This window comes from Cricetulus griseus, unplaced genomic scaffold, assembly GCF_003668045.3.
Source record: "Cricetulus griseus strain 17A/GY unplaced genomic scaffold, alternate assembly CriGri-PICRH-1.0 unplaced_scaffold_2, whole genome shotgun sequence".
Lineage (NCBI taxonomy): Eukaryota > Metazoa > Chordata > Mammalia > Rodentia > Cricetidae > Cricetulus > Cricetulus griseus.
In genome coordinates this window covers 1190616-1212541 of record NW_023276919.1, presented here as the reverse complement: position 1 = coordinate 1212541, position 21926 = coordinate 1190616, and the positions used below count along the sequence as shown (strand labels likewise).

At 39.6% G+C, this 21926-nt stretch overlaps 1 pseudogene; it reads left to right on the top strand.

Moving 5' to 3' along the window:
• The first annotated feature begins 8907 nt into the window (after nucleotides 1-8907).
• The window catches only part of LOC100765114, a 35710-nt pseudogene continuing 22691 nt past the window's right edge, over nucleotides 8908-21926 (top strand).

The window sequence follows — 21926 nt, the reverse complement described above, 5'->3', positions numbered from 1 at the left end:
TCTGATTTAGCTGCTGATTTGTTTTATAGGAGTGACAGGAATTCTACAAGTTGGTTCATATAGCAGCATGATGTCTAAATGACATGACTTTATTAATATCCTCTGAATATAAACATATACTGAGCTGTGTCAGGTAAAATGCAGGATGTGAATTTAATTTTCCTGTATCTATGGACATTTTTGTGTGTTCTCATAAACAATTAAATTTTGAGAAAATTCTATGAGATGTTAAGAAGAGTGGGTAGTCCGTAGCCATTGGGTTTAATGTTCTATACTTATCTGTTATTGCAATTGATGGAAGCAGGTGCAGAGATCCACAGGTAAGAACTGGGCTGAGCTCCCAGAGTCCAGTCAAAGAGAGGGATGATCAATAATATCAGCAAAGGGGTCAAGACTATTTGGGGGATACACACAGAGACATCTGACCTGAACTAGTGGGAACTCATTGACTCCTGAATGACATCTAGGGAGCCTGCATGGGATTGAACTGGGTCCTGTGAATGTGGGTGGCAGTTGTATGCCTTGGTCAGTCTGTAATGTCACTGACAGTTGGACCACGATTTATCCATAGCGTTTGTATTGGCTTTTTGGTAGTCCATCTCTTTGGAGGGATACCTTGCTTACCCTATATAGAGGGAAGGCAATGGTCCTGCATTAAAGAGATGTGCCAGACTTCATTAACTCCCCATGGGAACCTTATACTCTCTGAGGATAGGCTTTGTTGTGAAGAAAGTAGGCTGAGCAGGAGGAGGAACTGGAATTGGTACATAAAGTGAGAATATATTGTTTTAAAATAAAAAATCTTGCCTAATAAAAAGAAAACCATTTCCCATGCTAAATGGACAATTTACTAGGAATGATGAGAAAACTGACTGCCCCAGTAACCGGTGGCATGGAAACTCTTTGAGTATTGGTGTTTCAGAACATTGTTCATAGAGCATGTGTATGCATGTGTGTGGTCATATGCGTGCATGTGTGTGTGTGTGTGTGTGTGTGTGTGTGTGTGTGTGTGTGTGTATCTGGGTATGTACTTGAGTCATTTACTCACCTACATCTATCACCTATCTGTACCATGCCCATGGGTTAAGTTTCCCTAAATAGGCAGAATGGAGGCTTGTTTATTTTCTAATAAGACAAATTGTGTGTGTATCCATCTGGATGTCAACAAAGCTGGAAAAGGATTAGGAAAAAAATAGGTGGAGAAAAGTTTAATCAGATATATTGAGTGAAAAACATCTATTTTCAGTGAAAGAAAAATGATTTAAAATAAAATAAATGAATAAATGTGACAAAAAGCAAAAGAAAAACACAGTTGCTTTCCACCAGGGTGTGCATGCATGTGTAGGACCATGAGGATTTTCATGCCATCTTGGTCATTAAAGTGTTTCTTAGTAATCAATGCCTGGTAAGATTGATTGTTGGTTGTCTCCTTCCTTTGAAATCTTGCATGCAAACTTCTGCTACCATGAAAACCAGATCCCAAGATGAAGCATTCAGGTCAGTTACAGCTCAAGGTTTTTTGGCCTAGGTTTGAATAATAGTGTCTTAAGGACTAGGGGCTTATTATAAATCTCTGGAGAAATCAAGAGTTTAATTTTTATTTCTCTTAACTACAGAAAAATCTACCAAACCTCCAGGCAAAGGGAGAGTGTTGGCTGATGAGGCTCAAAGAGTTTTCTGGATTTCACAGAAAAAATTAAACTAAAATGAGAATGAAATTCTATTTCAATAACAGGGTGTTGCAAGTAGGCTTGATTTTGAGTAAATAATAATAAAAAAATCAGTAGCCCTACTATGTATCAATGATAAATCTGCTAAGAAAGAAATCAAATAAACATCACCTTTTACAATTGCCACAAACAATATAAAACACCTTGGGGTAATGCTAACCAAAAAAATGAAAGACGTGTATCATAAGAATTTTGAGTCTTTTAAGAAAGATATTAAAGAAGATACCATAAAATGGAAGGATCTCCCATGTTTTGGATAGGTAGGATCAACATATTAAAAATGGTCATCTACAGATTCATTACAATCCCCATCAAAATCCCAACACAATTCTTCTCAGACCTTGAAAAAATAATTTTCAACTTTATATGGAAAAACAAAAGACTCAGGTTAGCCCAAACAACCCTGTTCAATAAAAGAACTTCAGGAGGCATCATCATCCCTGATTTCATGCTATATTATAGAGCTATAGTACTTATAAAAGCAACCTAGATGCCCTCAACTGAAGAAGGGATAGATAAAATATGGTACATTTACAAAATGGAGTACCAGTCACCAGAAAAAAAAGGAAACTTGAAATTTATAGGAAAATGAATGAAACTAGAAGAAACAATTCTGAGAGAGGTAACTCAATCAGCAAACAACAAACACGGTATGTATTCACTCATATGCAGATTTTAGACATAGACTAAAGGATTACCACCCTATAATCCACACTGCCAGAGAAACTAGTACACAAGGATAACCCTAAGGCAATACATGGTCGCCTGGAGAAGGGGACAGAGATATGATCTCCTGAGCAAACTGGGAGAACAGGAGGATGGGGAGGGAGCTAGGAGAATAAGAAGGGGATAAAAGAAGGGGGGAGGAGGACATGAGGGAGCAGAAAGTTTGAGTCAGGGAAAGAATAGAAGAAAACAAGAAAGGAGATACAATAAAACAGGGAGACATTTTAGGTTGACAGAAAAATCAGGCAGTAGGGAAATGTCTGGAGATCTACAAAGATGACACCAGCTAACAATGTAAGCAACAGAGGAGAGGCTACCTTAAATGCCCTCCCCTGATAATGAGACTGATGACTGAAATTTTATGCCAGTGTATAGCCTTCATCCAGCAGCTAGTGGAAGTAGAAGCAGACACCCACAGCTAATCACACCACTGAACTGGAATCCTTGCAGAGAAGGACAAGTAATGAAAAAAGGGGTCTGGACCAGGCTGGTGAGACCTACAGAAACAGCTGACCTGAACAAGAGGGAGCTCTTGGTACCCAGACTGGTAGCTGGAATTACAGCATGAGACTAGGCCAGACCCCAGGAATGTGGGTTTGAATGAAGAGACCTCGGAAATCTACTGGACATCCTATAGTAGATAAGTAATTATCACTAGCATAGGTGTGGATTTTGGAGCCCATCCCACAAAGTGCGATATTCCCTCAGCCAAGACTCATGGAGATGGGCCTAGGACCTATCCCAAAGTATATGATAGACTATGATTACCCCCGATGGAACGACTCACTTTCCCTGGAGAGCAGAAAGGATTTGTGATAGCTAGGGTTTCAGTTAGGAGCTGGTAGGGGAGGAAGGAAGGAGAGGAGGGAGAGGGAACTAGGATTCACATGTAAGACAATCTTGTTTCTAATTCAAATAAAAAGAAAACAAAAGAATCATAATCTTTTCATTGATTGCTAGCCTCCTATTCAGAAATTCAAAGTCCTGAGTTTGTTGCCAACAATTGGAATTGAAGGCATAATTGTGATAATTCTATTGTTTCATGAAGGGAATGAAAATGCTGGTGTTAATGTCATGTCAAATCACATCACTGATTTTAAAATGTAAATTGCAGCAAAATTTCATGAAATAATTTTTAAATTTTGGAAAATGAAAGACATTTTTTATTCCACAAATATACTCTGCTATTTTTCCTTTTCACTTATATGTAGAATAAAATATGTAAATGCAGGACTGTTTGATAATGAACAATACATTTATCAACACAAGGATTCCATATGCAATTTTCACATTCAAGGAAAACACATCCAAGTAAGAATATAATAAAGCAAAAAGAGTTGCTGGAATAGATTTCCTCCATGCTTATTTCTAATTTTATAGAAAGAATTTAAATGGGAAAGAATGTGTGAAGCAAAACTCACAGAAGGTAATGTTGGGGTGCAAACACTTAATAATAATAAAGAAAGCCCTTTCTGCTGACCTGGTCCTTAACGTGGTGAGTGACCCTCTGGTCTTACCCAACTACCGTCCAAAGCCCCATTTATCCCAATTACATCGGGCCTGAGCCTGCTTGGGGTAGACACGCCCAGGCAGGGAAGAGCTCCCTTAATCTGGAAACACCCCACTCTTCCTTCCCTTTCGCCAACCTGATCCATAAAGAGGTGTGTGACCCTCTACTCTTACCCAACTCCCATCCAAAGCCCCATTCACCCCGATCACCCCAGGCCTGCACCTGCTTGGGGTAGACACACACAGGCAGAGAGGTGCTCCCTGAATCTGAAACACCCTACTCTTCCTTCCCTTTCCTCCGACCTGATCCAGAAAGAGGTGACTGACCCTCTACTCTTACCCAACTCCTATCCAAAGCCCCATTCACCCCGATCTCTCTGGTCCTGCACGAACTTGGAGTAGACCTGCCCAGGCAGAGAGGAACTCCCTGTGTCTGGAAACACCCTACTCTTCCTTCTCATTCCACTGACCTGACCCCTACGGAGGCCTAACTCCTTCAGAGTGAGGAGACTAACAGGAGAGGCAAGACCATCCAGAGCTGTGGCCATTGAATCCCTGGCCCACAAACACCACTGGATCACAAGAGGAGATAAAGAGAACCCATCTGCACCCACTGGAAGAAGATATGGGAAGAAGACAGAATAAGAACGCACTCAACAACAGAAAGACCAATATGACACCACCAGAATCTCGTGACAACACACCAGCAAAATCTGAAAATTGCAACACAGAGCATGAAGAAGATATGGACCTCAAAAATTATCTTGGCAAGATGATAGAGACCTTTAAAGAGGAAACAAGAAAAATCCCTTAAAGAAATAGAAGAAAAAGCAAGCAAAAAATTACACGAAATGGAGGAAAAGACAAACCAAAAAAATTAAGAAATAAACAAATCTCTTAAAGAATCTAATGAAACCCAAGAAAAAAGAAGCAAACAAGTGAAGGAAGCTCTTGAAACAGTTCTAAGCATGAAAGCTGAAATAGACAAAACAAAGAAAACACAGAATGAGGCGATGCTGGAAATGGAAAGGCTGGATAAACGATCAGGAACTAAAGATGTGAGTATAACTAAAAGAATTCAAGAGATGGAAGAGAGAATCTCAGATGTTGAAGACCCGCTAGAAGATACACATTCATCAACAAAGAAAACCTCAAGTCCAACAAATCCCTAACACAAAATATCTAGGAAATATGGGACACCATTGTCCCGCGCTACCCGCCTCGCCAGCAAAAACGACACGGGGACACTCCTCAGGATCCTTCTGCAGTAAAGCTTTAATGCCTCTTGAGAGGAAGAGCATCAGCTTACAGAGCGGAGACTCTGAACACCCAAAAACCCCTCCTCCTTATATAGGCTAGCAACCGTCGCCTCAGACTGTTACTTTTTGACTGGGTGAAGCCCGTCGGACCATATGACATCAGCTGATCGAACCATATGACGTCATGGGAGGGGCAGAGACTAAGGGCTGGAAAGTTACAGAGTTACCTAGTGCGCATGCTCACAGCTTGTAACGGCTCATTACATACGCACCAGCTTGTAACAGCTCCTAACATATCCCCCCTTTTTATTAATTAATGATAAGGCTTCATATTTTTACAAGCAAGTAGGTCACCCATACATTGAGGGATAGAGGCAGAGGTTGTACCTCCCAAATCATACAATAAGACTGTGTACGAGAGTCGCCCCTAGGCTGTTAGCTTGACCCGAAGCACTCTCGACCTGTCCTCCACCGTTTTTCTGGGAAAGGGAAACTGGGGCAGGCAACCCTTATGCAGGACAACATGCCTCCCAGAGAAGCCTGCATATTAGGCAACTCTCTGTGCAATGCTTTGCTCGACATCCCTCATTGGCTGCTCAAGCCAGACACTCTACCCTGTGCAATGAGCCTAGGCTCCGGGTGTGCAAGAGCTGTCTGACCGGCGGCCTATTGCTTAAACATTGTTAACCAAATTTTAGTGGAAGCCCCTTGTTCCAAGGCTACAAGCGCTTGAGTGATCTTAGTTTGAGCCCTGAGCCTACAGACCAGCCAGAGAAGCAACTCCAATCCGCAGCAAACGGCTGTGCCAGACATTCCCACCCCCACCCATTCTTAGAAGTAGGAAACAGCTGAGGTGACCCATGACGACAGTCCCTCTGTCAGTGACAGATCGATAGCGGCTCTCAATTCACGCAGCGTCTGCTCAAATTCAAAGGTTCAATTCTGCAACATAAACCGAAAAAGGCTTTCAGACAAATTAGCTGCTTTGGTAAAATTCTCATATTGGATGGAGGTAACACATAGGCCAGGGAGCTTCTGCTCACAGCCTCTGCTCAAATTCAAAGGTCCAATTGTTATTGACACATAGGCCTTGGTCAGCTACTGAGAAACAGAGACTTCCCTTAAGGGAAATACTCCTATTTTCACAAAGCTCTGTTCATCCTCAGGTAGAAAAGCTAAGCCAAGCTCTTTATTGGTGGCAAAGAATCAGGGAAAAACCTGTGCATTATACATCACCAGGATCGGAAGTGGGAACGTTGACGTGATTCCCCAACGTAGTTCCCCTGGACATCTGGGGTCTTGATCATCATCAGTAACATCAGGAGGAGCAGCTTGCTCCCCCCTTTCATGTTTCTGGTCTGCTGCATCCTTCTGCTCCCTGACTGTCCTGGTAAGTCTTTCAGGGACCCAGAAAGGATTTTCTTCATTCTGTGGGAAAACACAAACAGCTCCCCTGGATCTTATTAAAATAGAATCCGGGCCTTTCCATTCATTGGTTAACACATCTTTCCATTTCACCAATTCTTTAGGTCGATATGGGTCTAAGCAATGTCGCTCTGCTGCGGTCTGATCATGCTCATCTGAGTTTAAAAAATTTATGGTGAAGAGTGCCACTGTTATGGCAACTTGTGGTATGGGGGGCAAATCCTTTATTATACCCCCTCTTTGTTTAATTAAGTATGATTTGAGTGTGCGATGTGCGCGCTCAATGATGCCTTGCCCTTGAGGGTTATATGGCAAGCCCATAATACATGTGACTTGCATTTGTGCACAAAATTGTTTAAATTTCTGAGAAATATAACCAGGTCCATTGTCAGTTTTTAAGTATTTAGGCTTTCCTCAGGCACTCCATGCCTCAAGACAGTGTTGAATTACATGGGAGGTCTTTTCTCCAGTGAGTGGTGTGGCATGGAGAACACCGGAGCAGGTGTCTATTGATACATGCACATACTGGAGTTTCCCAAAGAAAGAAACATGAGTGACATCCATCTGCCATACTTGTAATGGTAAAATCCCTCTTGGATTTACTCCAGTATGATGGACAGGGAGAACCTGACAACAATTGTGACATTGAGTAACAATATCACGTGCCTCTTTCCTAGTAAGAGAGAAGTGCTTGCGTAGGGTCTCAGAAGTAACATGAAAGTTGTCATGGAACGCCTTAGCGGCTTGCAGCGGGGTGACAAAAACTGCCGCAGTCAGCCTTGTGGCTTTATCTGCCAAATCATTTCCTTGGCTCATTGGGCCAGGAAGTCCTGAATGAGCCCTAATATGTGTAATATACATGGGCGCCTGTCTGGTTAACAAACAATCTTGTAATTTTTGGAATAGAGATGCCACTCTGCTAGTGGATCTAATGACTCCAGCTGTCTCCAGTAAATTTACAGCATTGACCACATAGGAGGAGTCAGAAACAATGTTAAGAGGACCTGGGAATTTTTGAAGAACATCTAATACCACCAAGCATTCTACCACCTGAGGGGAAGTCTCAGCATATTGCCGTGAGAACACCTGGGTACCCACAACATAGGCTCCAAGGCCAGTCTTCGAGCCATCTGTGTATACCACCAACCCGTCTTTTAATGGAGTAGGAGAGGTGATTCGGGGAAACACAATAGGATGAGATGCAGCAAAGTGTAACAAAGGGTGTCTAGGGTAATGATTATCAATTTTTCCCTAAAAGGTGGTGAATAATATGGCCCAATCATCAGAGGTGGTGGCCAAAGTCTGCACTAGAAGAGAGTTATAGGGAACAATTAAGGCCACAGGATGTCTGACAAAATGGCTGACAGCAGCCTTCAGGCCCTTAAGGGCAAGTTGAGCTATGGCAGCAGGGTACCAGTCCATGATCTTCTGAGGAGAGGCATGTGGGTGGATCCATAACAAGGGCCCATTTTGCCACAATACTGCAGTGGGCAATCTTTTTGTTTTAAATACACAAAGGGAGAAAGGCTGAAATAAATCAATGCGGTATAGTTGTGCTTCTTTAATGGCTTCTTCCACTAAATGGAGGGCATTTTTGGGTAATGCAGAAAGCACGGGAAGACCTTGTTGCACTGCACCAAGGGAAGACATTTGCTCATTAATATTCCAAGGGGAGGTTCTATGTGCCCCAAAGCCAATTGTTCCACATCTAAAGTAAGGTTTTTTTCTTTTTTCTTTTTTTTCTGCCCTCAAAGACAGGAAAAGTAAGGCGCAGCTTTCTTTTTACCTTCTCACAGGGAGTAACCTGTGAGAGAGCTGTTTGAAGCTGCCGTCTTTGAGGTTTTTTGCTACTTTGTATATGGTCTTTCAGATAGTATCTTTCTTTTTCACCTACCTGAGCTGTTTCCCCAATATCTAAGACTTCATCTCCTGAGCTTTCAGAGTCATCAAAGCTATCAAGATTTAAAGCTTCAAGCTCATTTACAGAATCATCTAACAAATTACACACTCCCTTGTCATTAGACACCCCGGGAGGTCCTTTTTCCTTTTTGTTGCCGTTTTGTTTTTTGTACAAACTCCCTTGTCATTAGACACCCCGGGAGGTCCTTTTTCCTTTTTTATAACCGGGCGCGCCCCACCTCTCACTACGTTCGGTTTCTGACATGTAATTCTGGACTGCTTCAAGATTGCTACAACAGTGAAAAAGATCAAGATGGCTCCGAGGAAAAGTACAAAAGCCTCTACACTACGCTCCCAAGATGACAACAATCCCAAACCAAAGTCCAGAAAAGACATGCCTCTCTGAATCCTACCTCCCTGCAGTTCTGAATCCTCCTTGTTGCCAAGGGGTCTCCGATGGTGCTGATGATGATGAGGTCAATTTCCCGGGTTTCGGCACCAGATGTCCCGTGCTAACCGCCTGGCCAGCAAAAACTACACGGGGACACTCCTCAGGATCCTTCTGCGGTAAAGGTTTAATACCTCTTGAGAGGAAGAGCATCAGCTTACAGAGCGGAGACTCTGAACACCCCAAAACCCCTCCTTATATAGGCTGGCAAACGTCGCCTCAGACTGTTACTTTTTGACTGGGTGAAGCCCGTCGGACCATATGACGTAAGCTGATCAAACCATATAACGTCACGGGAGGGACAGAGACTAAGGGCTGGAAAGTTACAAAGTTACCTAGTGCGCATGCTCACAGCTAGAAATGGCTCATTACATATGCAGCAGCTTGTAAAGGCTCCTAACACACCATGAAAAGTCCAAACATAAGAATATTAGGTATAGAAGAAGGTGAAGAAACACTGCTCAAAGGACAAAAAACATATTCAACAAAATCATAGAAGAATACTTCCCCAACCTACAGAAGGATATGCTTATGAAAGTACAAGAAGCTTACAGAACACCAAACAGACTGGACCACAAAAAGAAGTCCCCCTGACAAATAATAAAAACACCAAATCTACAGAATAAAGAGAAAATATTAAGAGCAGCAAAGGAAAAAGTCCAAGAAACATATAAAGGTAAACTAATCAGAATTACACACGACTTCTCAATGGAAACTCTGAAAGCCAGTAGGTCTTGGGTAGGCTTGTAGGGTATCTACCCAAGACCTTCTGGCTTTCAGAGTTTCCATTGAGAACTCGTGTGTGATTCACAATCACTAAGGGAGCATGGATGTCAACCCAGACTACTGTACACAGCAAAAGTTTCAATCACTATAGATGGAGAAAACAAGATATTCCATGAGAAAAACAGATTTAAACAATACCTATCCACAAATCCAGCACTACATAAGGTTCTGGAAGGAAAAATCCAACCCAACGACCTAACTACATTCACCAAAACACACGCAATAGATAATCTAATTTTACCAAACACAAAAAGAAACAGGAGGGCAAAATCCGCACAAAGATACCACCAACAATAAATCCAAAACAAACAAGAACCAACAAACAATGGACATTAATATCCTTAAATGTCAATGATCATAACTTACATATAAAAAGATATAGGCTACAGAAAGGATACAAAGACAGAATCTATCCTTCTGTTGTTTATAAGAAACACACCTCAACTTCAAAGACAGGTGTTACCCCAGAGTAAAAGGATGGGAAATGTTTTTCAAATCAGATGTGCCCAAGGAACAAGCTAGTGTAACAATCCTAAAATCTAACAAATTAGACTTCAAACTAAAGTCAATCGAAAGAGATTAAGAAGGGCATTTCGTACTGATCACAGGAAAAGTTCATCAAGATGTAGTCTCAATCCTGAACATCAGTGCCCCAAATATTAAGGCACCCACATTTGAAATAGAAACATTACTAAAGCTCAAACCACACATAAAAACACACACACACACTTATAGTAGGAGACTTCAACACACCCTTACACCACTAGACAGGACAATAGAAGCAGATGGGATATTGTCGAACTATTTCTACGAGGATAAAATCACTTTGATACCCAAGCCACACAAAGATATGACTAAGAAAGAGAACTTCAGACCGATATCTTTCATGCACATTGATGTTAAAATACTCAATAAAATATTGGCGAATTGAATGCAAGAACATATCAGAAAAATCATCCACCATGATCAAGTAGCCTTCATCCGAGTGATGCAAGGATGGTTCACCATGTGAAAATCCATCAATGGAATCCACCATATAAACAAACTGAAAAAGAAAAACCACAGGATCATTTCACTTGATGCTGAAAAAGCCTTTGAAAAAAATCCAACATCCCTTTATTATAAAGATCTTGGAGAGAACAGGAATAATATGAACATATGTAAACATGATGAGCGCAATATACAACAAACTAATAGCCAACATAAAACTAAATGGGGAGTAACTCAAAGCGTTTTCTCTAAAATCAGGAACAAGACAATGCTGTGCATTCTCTCCATATCTCCCCAATATTGTACTTGAAGTTCTAGCTAGAGCAATACGACAAGAAAAGGGGATCAAAGGGATACAAATTGGAAAGGAAGAAGTCAAACTTCACTGTTTACAAATGACATGATAGTCTACATTAGTGACCCAAAACACTCTACCAGAGAACTCCTACAGCTAACAAACACCTTCAGCAAGGTAGCAGGTTACAAAACTAACTCAAAAAGTCAGTAGCCCTACTATATAAAGATGATAAATCCAATGAGAAAGAAATCAGGGAAACATCAACTTTCACAATATCCACAAATAACATAAAATATCTTGGGGTAACAGTAACCAAAAAAGTGAAAGTCTTTTACAATAAGAACTTTCAGACTTTAAAGAAATAAATTAAAGTAGATACCAGAAAATGGAAATATCTCCCATGCTGTTGGATAGGTAGAATCAATATAGTAAAAATAGCAATCCTGCTGAAAGCAATCTACACATTCAACACAATCCCCACCAAAATCCCAACACAGGTTTTCACAGACATTGAAAGAACAATACTCAACTTTATATGGAAAAATGAAAAACACAGGATAGCCAAAACAACTCTTTAAAATAAAGGATCTTCTGGAGGCATCACCATCCCTGACTTCAAGCTCTACTATAGAGCCATAGATCTGAAAACAGCTTGGTATTGCCAAAAAATAAACAGATAGACCAATGGAATCGAATTGAAAACCCTGATATTAACCCACATACCTACGAAAACCTTATTTTTGACAAAGATGATGAATCTATACAATGGAAAAAATACAGCATCTTCAACAAATGGTGCTGGCACAATTGGATTCGGAAATGCAGAAGATTGCAGATAGATCCATACCTGTCACCATGCACAAAACTTAAGTGCAAATGGATCAAAGATCTAACCATAAATCCAGCCACACTGAATCTTCTAGAAGAGAAAGTGGGAATTACCCTTGAACAAATTGGCACAGGAGACAGCTTCCTGAACATTACGCCAGTAGCACAGAAGTTGAGGTCTGTAATTAATAATTGGAACCTCCTGAAACTGAGAAGCTTCTGCAAGTTAAAGGACACAGTCAGTAAGGCAAAACGACCGCCCACAAAATGGGAAAAGATCTTCACCCATCCCACATCTGACAGAGGACTGATTTCCTTATATATAAGAAGCCCAAAAAGCTAGCCATCAAAACACCAAACAATGAAATTAAAAAGTGGGGTGCAGAACTAAATAGAGAATTCTCAACAGAGCAATCTGAAATGGCTGAAAGACACTTAAGAAAGTGCTCAAAATCCTTGGCCATCAGAAAAATGCAACTCAAAACAACTCTGAGATACCACCTCACAACTGTCAGAATGGCTAAAATCAAAAATACCAATGACAATCAATGCTTGAGTGGATGTGGAAAAAAGAGAACACTCCTCCATTCCTGTTGGGAGTGTGAACTTGTAAGACCACTCTGGAAATCAGTATGGCGGTTGCTCAGTAAAATGGGAATCACTCTACCTCAAGATCTAGCCATTCCTCTCTTGGTTATATACCCAAAAATGCATGCTCATACAACAAGGACATATGTTCAACCATGTTCATAGCAGCATTGTTTGTAATAGCCAGAACCTGGAAGCAACCTAGATGCCACTCAACTGAAGAATGGATAGAGAACATGTGGTACATTTATACAATGGAGTAAAACTCAACAGAAAAAAGCAATAGAATCGAGAAATTCGCAGCCAAATGGATGGAACTAGAAGAAACCATCCTGAGTGTGGTAACCATGTTACAAAAAGACAAACATGTTATGTACTCACTCTTATATGAATTTTAGACATAGAGCAAAGGATTACCAGCCTATAATCCTGTTCACTAAAGAAACTAGGAAACATGAAGGACTCTAAGGGATAAATGGACCCCAGGAATGGGAAGTGGCATGAACTGCTGAGCTAATCGGGAGCATGTGGGTAGAGGAGAGGGAGCTGCCACGATAAGAGCAGGAGAAGAGGAGTAGAGGAGAGGAAATGGAGGAGCAGAAATATTGAGTTGGGGCAATAATAGAGGAGAGAGAGCAGTACGAGAGATACGATATTAGCTGGAGCCACCATAGGTCCTAGAAGAGATCTGGAAGTAGGGAGATCTCCAGAGACCTACAATGAAGACACGATCTTACAATCCAGATAATGATGGAGATTATAACCTAGAAGCCCTTCCCCTAAAATGAGATTGATGACTACTCTTTATGTCATCCTAGAGCCCTCATCCAGTGGCTGATGGAAGCAAAGATAGTCATCCACAGATATACACTGAACTTAAATCTGGAATTTAGTTGAAGAGAGGGAGGAATGAAGATCTAAGGGGTCTGTACCAGGTTGGAGAAACTCACAGAAACAGTTGCTCTGAAGAAGGGAGAACACATCGACCCCAGATGCTGTCTGGGAGGCCAGTACAAGACTCATCCAGACCCCTGAACATGGATGTCAATAAGGAGGCCTCTGCACTCCTGGGAGCCTCTGGTAGTGGATTAGTATTTTTCCCGCATGTAAGAAGGGACTTTGAGAACCCATCCCACGTGAAGGTATACACTCTGGCCCTGGACAAATGGGAAAGAGCCCAGGCCCATCACAGGAATATCTGGTGGACTTGGCAGAGCCCCCTTTGAAGGCCCTACCCTGCCTGGGGAGTGGTAGGTGGATAGGGTGGGGGTTAGGTTGGGGGTAGGGAAGGAGGGATGGGGATGAGGGTAGGAGAGGGAGAAGGGACTTACATGTGAAAGAAGCTTATTCCCAAACTTGATCTAATAAAATAATTTAAAAAATAATAATAAAGAAAGGTAAAATCCCGATATTTTGTGGAACTTCATGGGGCCTTAATACCTTGTAAAAACATAACCCATAATTAGAGAATGTGGCCTTGGACATGAAAGAATTTAAGAAGATTTTTTTAAATGAATGCTCAGTGTTAAAATATGAGAAGTGGCATGTGGTATGTTCACGCTCAATGCTATGAAAATAATACACTCAGCAATGGAAACATTTTTTACTTACATAAATTTGAAATCCTCAAAGGGAAAACATGGTAGCCAGTTTATCATTAGTTGACAGATATGGCCTAAGCCATGAGAATCAAAAATTACACTTCTTTGTAGTCATATATGTCTTCCATACTTATCATGGCCTAAAAGACAATATAGGATCAACCCTTGTAACTAATACAAATAGAAGTAAGTCAAGCAACAATTAATGACTACCATATTTTTCATTTGATGAACTGTGTTTTCAGGAGAATTAACTAAAAAACATTAAGTGACAAGTAATTTTTAGGATCATCTGGTAAATTAGTGGCTTTGTATAGTCCATAAGAGGCTCATCTATTTTTATGAGTATGTTCAGCACTTGGAGATCATAGTGACTTGACAGGCAAATAAAATGCTAAGTCAATAAGTTTGTCAGGGTTAAAGGCAGAAGTCTATAAACAAGCATATCTAGGTCACTCACAAGGAAATATGCTAAGATAAATGTCAATCCTGACTTATAATGGAAAACATAGAAAGAAGCCAAATTCAACTTTGTGAGCCTCTTCCCAACTTCCAGACTAAGCAAAAGTGTATTTTATAAAATTATGTTTAATAATGCAAACTTTTGAAATTTGTATTTTGTATTTTTCTTGTTTTCACACAATATATTTCAATTGTTTGCTTTTTCTTCTTCCAAATCCTCTTAGATTCTTACCCCTTGCAAATCATTTGTGACTGTTCTCCTATTTAGGATTCACAGTAAAATAGAACACACAAAACAAAAACCATATTTTAAGCATGTATTCCATTAAAGAAAGAGTTGCTTATCCTCTTAACTGCTCATTATGTGATTGATTAACATTGGGACACACTTCGAGACTTAAGGGATCATTCTCATGTCTTCAAAAATTGTACCATAGTGGTAATTACACAAAGATTAAAGAATGATAAAATCACCCAAATGTAGCAAATTGAGAGTAGTAATGGATATGCATACACAGATAGTAAGATGACAGGTAAAATTTTGGGTTTTTAAGAAATTTAAGGTTAGAAAAATCACAAGAAAGTAATCATATAAAATTGGTAAACCACTTTATGTTATCTGCAATCAGCTTGAACTTGGTTTAGGGTGCATATGTGAAGACATCTCCTTCAAGGACAATCTGAGGAGCAAGTCACTTCAGTATAAAGGGCTGAGATATAAATGACAAAAAATTATTTTACTTGATTGCTCAAAATGAATTCTCATATTGAAAGGAATGAAGTATGTGGAGTTGTTTGGTTGAAAATGATGAGGGCCAGGGAGGAGGAACAATTTTATGTTTTATATAAAAATCTGTCTTTCTTGGTATATTTTGGAACAAGTCATTAATCCCACTATTTTGCAGTCAGAAGCAAGCTGATCTTTTTGACATGGGAGCCAGCCTGAACTACAGAATGAGCCCCAGGAGAGTCATGGCTACAGAGACTAATCCTGCCTTAAAATATAAACCAAATAAAATCTATTTGAAAAAACATCCAGTTAACAATTTGAAAACCCAGAGGATTATGAGGTCATAGTTTAAAAGTCTGTAATCCACAAAATTGGAAAATTATGGGAAATGGACAATTTTCTGGATAGGTATCACCTAGAAAATTTAAATCAGCAACAGATAAGCAATGTTAATAGACCTATAACCTTTAACGGAAAGGAAGCACTCACCAAAAATTTCCCATCCAAAAAAAAGCCCATGGCTAACCTTGACAAAAGCAGTCTACATGTTCATTGCACTGCTCATCAAAATCACAGCACAATTCTTCACAAACCTTGAAAGAATAATAATCAAATTTATATGGAAAAACAAAAGACGCAGGATAGGCAAAACAAGCCTTTACAATAAAGGAACTTCTGGCGGCAACACCATCCCTGACTTCAAGCTTAATTATAAAGCTATGGTAAAGAAAACGGTTGGTATTGGAAGGGAAATAGACAAGTAGACCAATTGAATTTAATTGAAGGCCCTGATATTACCCACATACCCATGAACACCTGATTTGAGACAAAGAAACTAAAGTTTTACAATGGAAAAACGAAAACGTCTTCAACAGATGGTGCTGTTATAACTGGATATGGACATGTAGAATATTGGACTTAAGTCTGAATGTATCAAAAACATCAACATAAATTCAACCACACTATTATAAAATAAAGTGGTAGGTACCCTTGAATAAATTGATACGGGAGAGTGATTCATAAACATAACACCAGGAGCACAGACACTGAAATTGACAATTAATAAATGGTACCTCCTGAAAATGAGAAGCTTCTATAAGGCAAAAGACTTAGTCAACATGACAAAATGGCAGACCGCAGAACAGGAAAATATATTCAACAACCCCACTTCTTAAAGAGGGCTGATTTCCAAAATATACAAAGTACTCAAGAAGCTGGTCATCACAACACAAAATAATCAAGTGGGGTACAGAACTAACTAGAGAATTCTCAATAGAGGAATCTAAAATGGTTAAAAGACAGTTAAGAAAGTGTTCATCAACCTTAGCCATCAGGAAAATGCAGGTCAAAAAACTCTGAGATATCATCTTGTACCTGTCAGAATGACTAAAATCAAATACACCAATGGAAGTTTATGCTGCAGAGGATGTGTAAACAGGGGAGCACCCCTCCATTGATGGTGGCAGTGCAAACTTGTACAGACACTTTGGAAACCAGTATGGCATTTTCTCAAGAAAATGGCAATCATTAACTCTCAATATCCATCCATTCCACTCTTAGGCATATACCCAAAGTATACACATTTCTACCACAAAGCAATTGGTTCAGCTATGTTCATAGCAACTTTATTTGTAATAACCAGAACCTGGAACCAACACAGATGCCACCCAACTGAATAAAGAATAAAGAAAATGTGGCACATTTTCACAATGTAGTACTACTCTGTGGGGAAAAATGATTGTTACTGAATTTTCTTGTACAACCTATGTACTGCTGCCTTTCTCAGCCCCCCAAACACACACTCTGATGCTATAATTATGTCAAAACTGTTAGCTCTGTCTCAATTATTAATCTATTTCTATTAATCTAAGCATTTCCACATGGTCTTATCTTACCAGAGAATGACTGATGTGTCCTTTCTTCCAGGTCTTTAATGTCAGTTTATGGTGGGCTCCATCTGCCTAATTTTCTCTGAATTTTCCATGTCTCCTAGTCCTTCCTATCTTCCTGCCTCATTGACCATAGAGTGTTTTATGCATTAACCCTAAGATAAAAAATATATAGAAGGATAACTTCCATCAAAAGAAGACATCATGAAATCTGCAGCCAAGTGGATGGAACTAAAGATGTCATCTAGTGTGATAACCAAGACACTGAAAGACAAAAATGGTATGTGCTCTCTCATAAAAGGCTGTTAGACATAGAGCAAATGTTAACCATACTACAGTCCACACCACCAGAAAACCTAGGAAACAAGGAGGATGCTAAGAGAGACATATATGGTTCCAAAGAGAAGAAGAAAGGGAAACGTCCTCTTGAGTCAATTGGGAGAAAATGGGAGTGGGGAGGTAGTTATAAAAAGAGGATGGGTGATTGATAGGTAGAAAGATTTGCAGTAAGAACAGAGAAAGAAAGGAAGGAAAATGATGCCTTAATAGAGGAAGCAATTATAGGTTTAAAGGGAAATCTGGCAGTAGGGAAATGTCCAGAGATCTACAAGGTTGACCCCAACTAAGAACATAAGCAATAGTGGAGAGGCTACCTTAAATGACCTTCCCAAATAGTGAGATTGATGTCTACATTGTTTGACATCCTAGAGCCTTCATCAAGCAGCTGATGGAAGCAGAAGCAGAGAACCACAGCTAAACACTGAGCCAGACTCCTAGTATCCAGTTGTAGAGAGGGAGGAGTGATGAGCAAAGTGGTGAAGTCCATGATGGGCAAACCCACAGAAACAGCTGACCTGAGCAACTGAGAGCACATGAATCCCAGTCAGACATCTGGGGAACCAGCATAGGTACTATCAAGGATCCCTGAATGTGGGTGTCAGTTAGGAGGACTAGGGAGTCTGTCGGGCCTCTTGTAGTGGTAACAGGAAGTATCCCTAGCACTCACACAGACTTCAGAGGCCCATTTCCCAAACAGGGATACTCTCTTAGTTTAGATATACACGGTAGTACCTAGGCCTTGGCCCACATGACTTGAGAGATTTGATGACCCCTCATGGAAGGACACACCCTCCCTGGGGAGTGAATGGGTGCTGCGATGGGGGTTTCAGTAGGATGCATGGGAGTATAGTAGGGCATGGGAACAAGGATGGATATGTAAAATAAGATTGATTGTATTTAAAATAAAATTTACAAAAATAAAATAATCTTTATTTCTCCATTCATTTATTTAGCTCATAAATAAAGTCATGCACAATTATGGTACATAATACATTATGTTCACGATGGCATGGCTAAATTAAACCAAATAACATGTTATATCACACATATTCATCATTTTTGTTTTGAGAACACTTAAAATATACTATCTCACAACATTTAAACTATAGCATATTGTTATCAGCCATATTTATCACACCTCTCAGTACACCACAAGGCATCACAGAGTCCATGCCTCTTGTCTAACTGCAGTTTTATGTCATTAAACCAATCATTTCCCCATTGTTAAAAGACCCACATTGAAGTCTAATAGCCACAATTCTACTCTCTGTTTCCATTAGTTCATCATTTCTAGGTTACACATGAAATTGAAATTTTGTGTCATTTGTCTTCCTGTGTGTCACTTTTTATTCTTTTTTTGGCAAGCGTATAACTTTACTACTTACTAAAGATGAAATCAAATTTGCATGAACAGGTGAGCACTCATTGAAACACCTTGGATTCATGGATTCATCACATATTTGAGTTTCAATTATATATATATATATATATATATATATATATATATATATATAATCGCTCAGGATGGTTTCTTTGAGTTCCATCCATTTTCCTGCAAATTTCAAGATTCCATTCTTTTTTTGTGCTGAGGAGTACTCCATTGTATAAATGTACCACAATTTCTCTATCCATTATTCAGGTGAGGGGCATCAAGGCTGCTTCCAGTTTCTGGCTATTACACATAATGCTGCTATGAACATGATTGAACATATGTCCTTGTTATGTGAATGTAATTCTTTTGGGTATATGCCTAGGAGTGGGATTGCTGGATCTTGTGGTATACTCATTCCCATTTTCTTGAGGCGTAGCCATACTGATTGCCACAGTGGCTGTACAAGTTGGCACTCCCACCAGCAGTAGTGTAGTGTTCCTCTTTCTCCGAATCCTATCCAGCATAAACTGTCTTTGGTATTTTTTGATTTTAGCCTCCTGACAGGAGTAAGATGGTATCTCAAAGTTGTTTTGATTTCCATTTCCCTGCTGACTAAGGATTTTGAACACTTTCTCATGTGTCTTTCGGCCATTTTAGATTCCTCTATGGCGAATTGTCTATTTACTTCTGTACCTGATTTTTAAAATGGATTGTTTGGTGTTTTGGAGAATAGCTTCATAATTTCTTTGTATATTTTGGAGATCAGCCCTCCATCAGATGTGGGGTTGGTGAATAAATTTTCCCAGTCTGTGGGCTGTTGTTTTGTCTTGATAACTACGTCCTTTGACTTACAGAAGCTACTCAGTTTCAGGAGGTCCCATTTATTAATTGTTGATCTCAGTGTTGTGCTACTGGTGTTATGTTAAGGAAGAGGTCTCCACTACTGATTAATTCAAGGGTATTTCGCACTTTATCTTCTAGTAGGTTTAGTGTCGCTGGATTTATTTTGAGGTCTTTGACCCATTTTGACTTAAGTTTTGTGCAGGGTGAAAGGCTTGGGGCTATCTGTAGTCCTTCTACATGTTTGCATCCAGTTATGCCAGCCCCATTTGTTGAAGATGATCTCTTTGTTCCAGCGTATATATTTGGATTGTTTGTCAAAATCAGGTATTCAAAGGTGTGTGGGTTAATATCAGGGTTTGCAATTCTATTCCATTGGTCTACCTGTCTATTTTTGTGGCAATACCAAGCTGTTTTCATGACTATAGCTCTGTAATAGAGCTTAAAGTTAGGGATGGTGATGCCTCCAGGATTTCCTCTATTGTACAGGGTAGTTTTGGCTATCCTGGGTTTTTGTTTCTCCATATGAAGTTGAAAATTCTTATTTCAAGTTTTTTTGTGAAGAATTGTGTTGAGATTTTGATGGGGATTGTATTGAATCTGTAGATTGCTTTTGGTAAGATTGCTATTTTTACAATGTTGATTGTGCCTATTGAAGAGCATGGTAGATCTTTCCATTTTCGGGTATCTTCTTAAATTTCTTTCTTTAGTGACCCAAAATTCTTATGGTACAAGTCTTTCACTTTTTTGGTTAGTGTTGCTCCAAGGTATTTTATGTTTGTGGCAATTGTAAAGGGTGATGCCTCTCTGATTTCTTTCTCCACCAATGTGTCATCTGTATATGGTAGGGCTATAGAATTTTTTCAGTTAATTTTGTATCCTGGCACTTTGCTGAAGGTGTTTATCAGCTGTAGGAGTTCCATTGTTGAGTTTTTGGGGTCACTCATATAGACTATCATATCATCTGCAAATAGTGAGAGTTTGACTTCTTCCTTTCTGATTTGTATTCTTTTAATCTCCTTTTGTTGTCTTGTTGCTCTAGCTAGAACTTCAAGGACAATATTGAAGAGTTATGGAGAGAGTGGCAGCCTTGCCTTGCTCCTGATTTTAGAGGAATTGCATTGAGTTTCTCACCATTTAATTTGATGTTGGCTATTGGCTTGCTGTATATTGCTTTTATCATGTTGAGTTATGTTCTTGTTATCCCTGGTTTCTCTAGGACCTTTATCATGAAGTGGTGTTGGATTTTGTCAAAGGCTTTTTCAGCATCTAGTGAGATGATCATGTGATTTTTTTCCTCAGTCTGTTTATATGGTCGATTACATTGTTGGATTTTTTTATGTTGAACCATCCTTGCATTCCTTGGATGAAGCCTATTTGATTGGGATGGATGATTTCTCCGATGTGTTCTTGGATTCGATTTGCCAATATTTTATTGAGAATTTTTGCATGAATATTCATAAGGGTTATTGGTCTGTAGTTCTCTTTCTTAGTTGTGTCTTTTTGTGGCTTGGGCATCAAGATTATCGTGGCCTCATGATAATGGCCCTTCTGCTTGTATTGTGTGGATTATTTGAGGCGAATTGGTGTTAGCTGTACTTTGAATTTCTGGTGGAATTCTGCACTGAAGCCATCTGGCCCTGGGCTTTTTTTGTTTGGGAGACTTCTAATGCATGCTTCAATTTCATTAGGATTTATAGGCCTATTTAAATTGATCACATGTTCTTGATTTAATTTTGGTAAGTGAAATCTCTACTGAAAATTGTACATTTACTTTAGATTTTCAAATTTTGAGGAATATAGGTTTTTAAACTATGACCTGATGTTTCTGTTATGTCCCCCTTTTCATTCCTGATTTTATTAATTTGCATGTTCACTCTTTGTTGTTTGGTAAGTTTGGATAAAGGTTTGTCTATATTGTTGATTTTCTCGAAGAAACAACTTTTTGTTATGTTGATTCTTTGTATTCTTCTCCTAGTTTCCATTTATTGATTTCAGCCCCCAATTTGATTATTTCCTGGCATCAGCTCCTCCAGGGTGGATTGTCTTCTTTGTTTTCTAAAGCCGTGCTGTTAATTCTCTAGTGTCATTATTCTCCTGCTTCTTCATGTGGGCATTTAGCACTTTGAACTTTCCTCTTAGCACTGCCTTCAAAGTATCCCATAGGTTTGGGTATGTTGTATCTGCATTCTCATTGAATTCTAGGA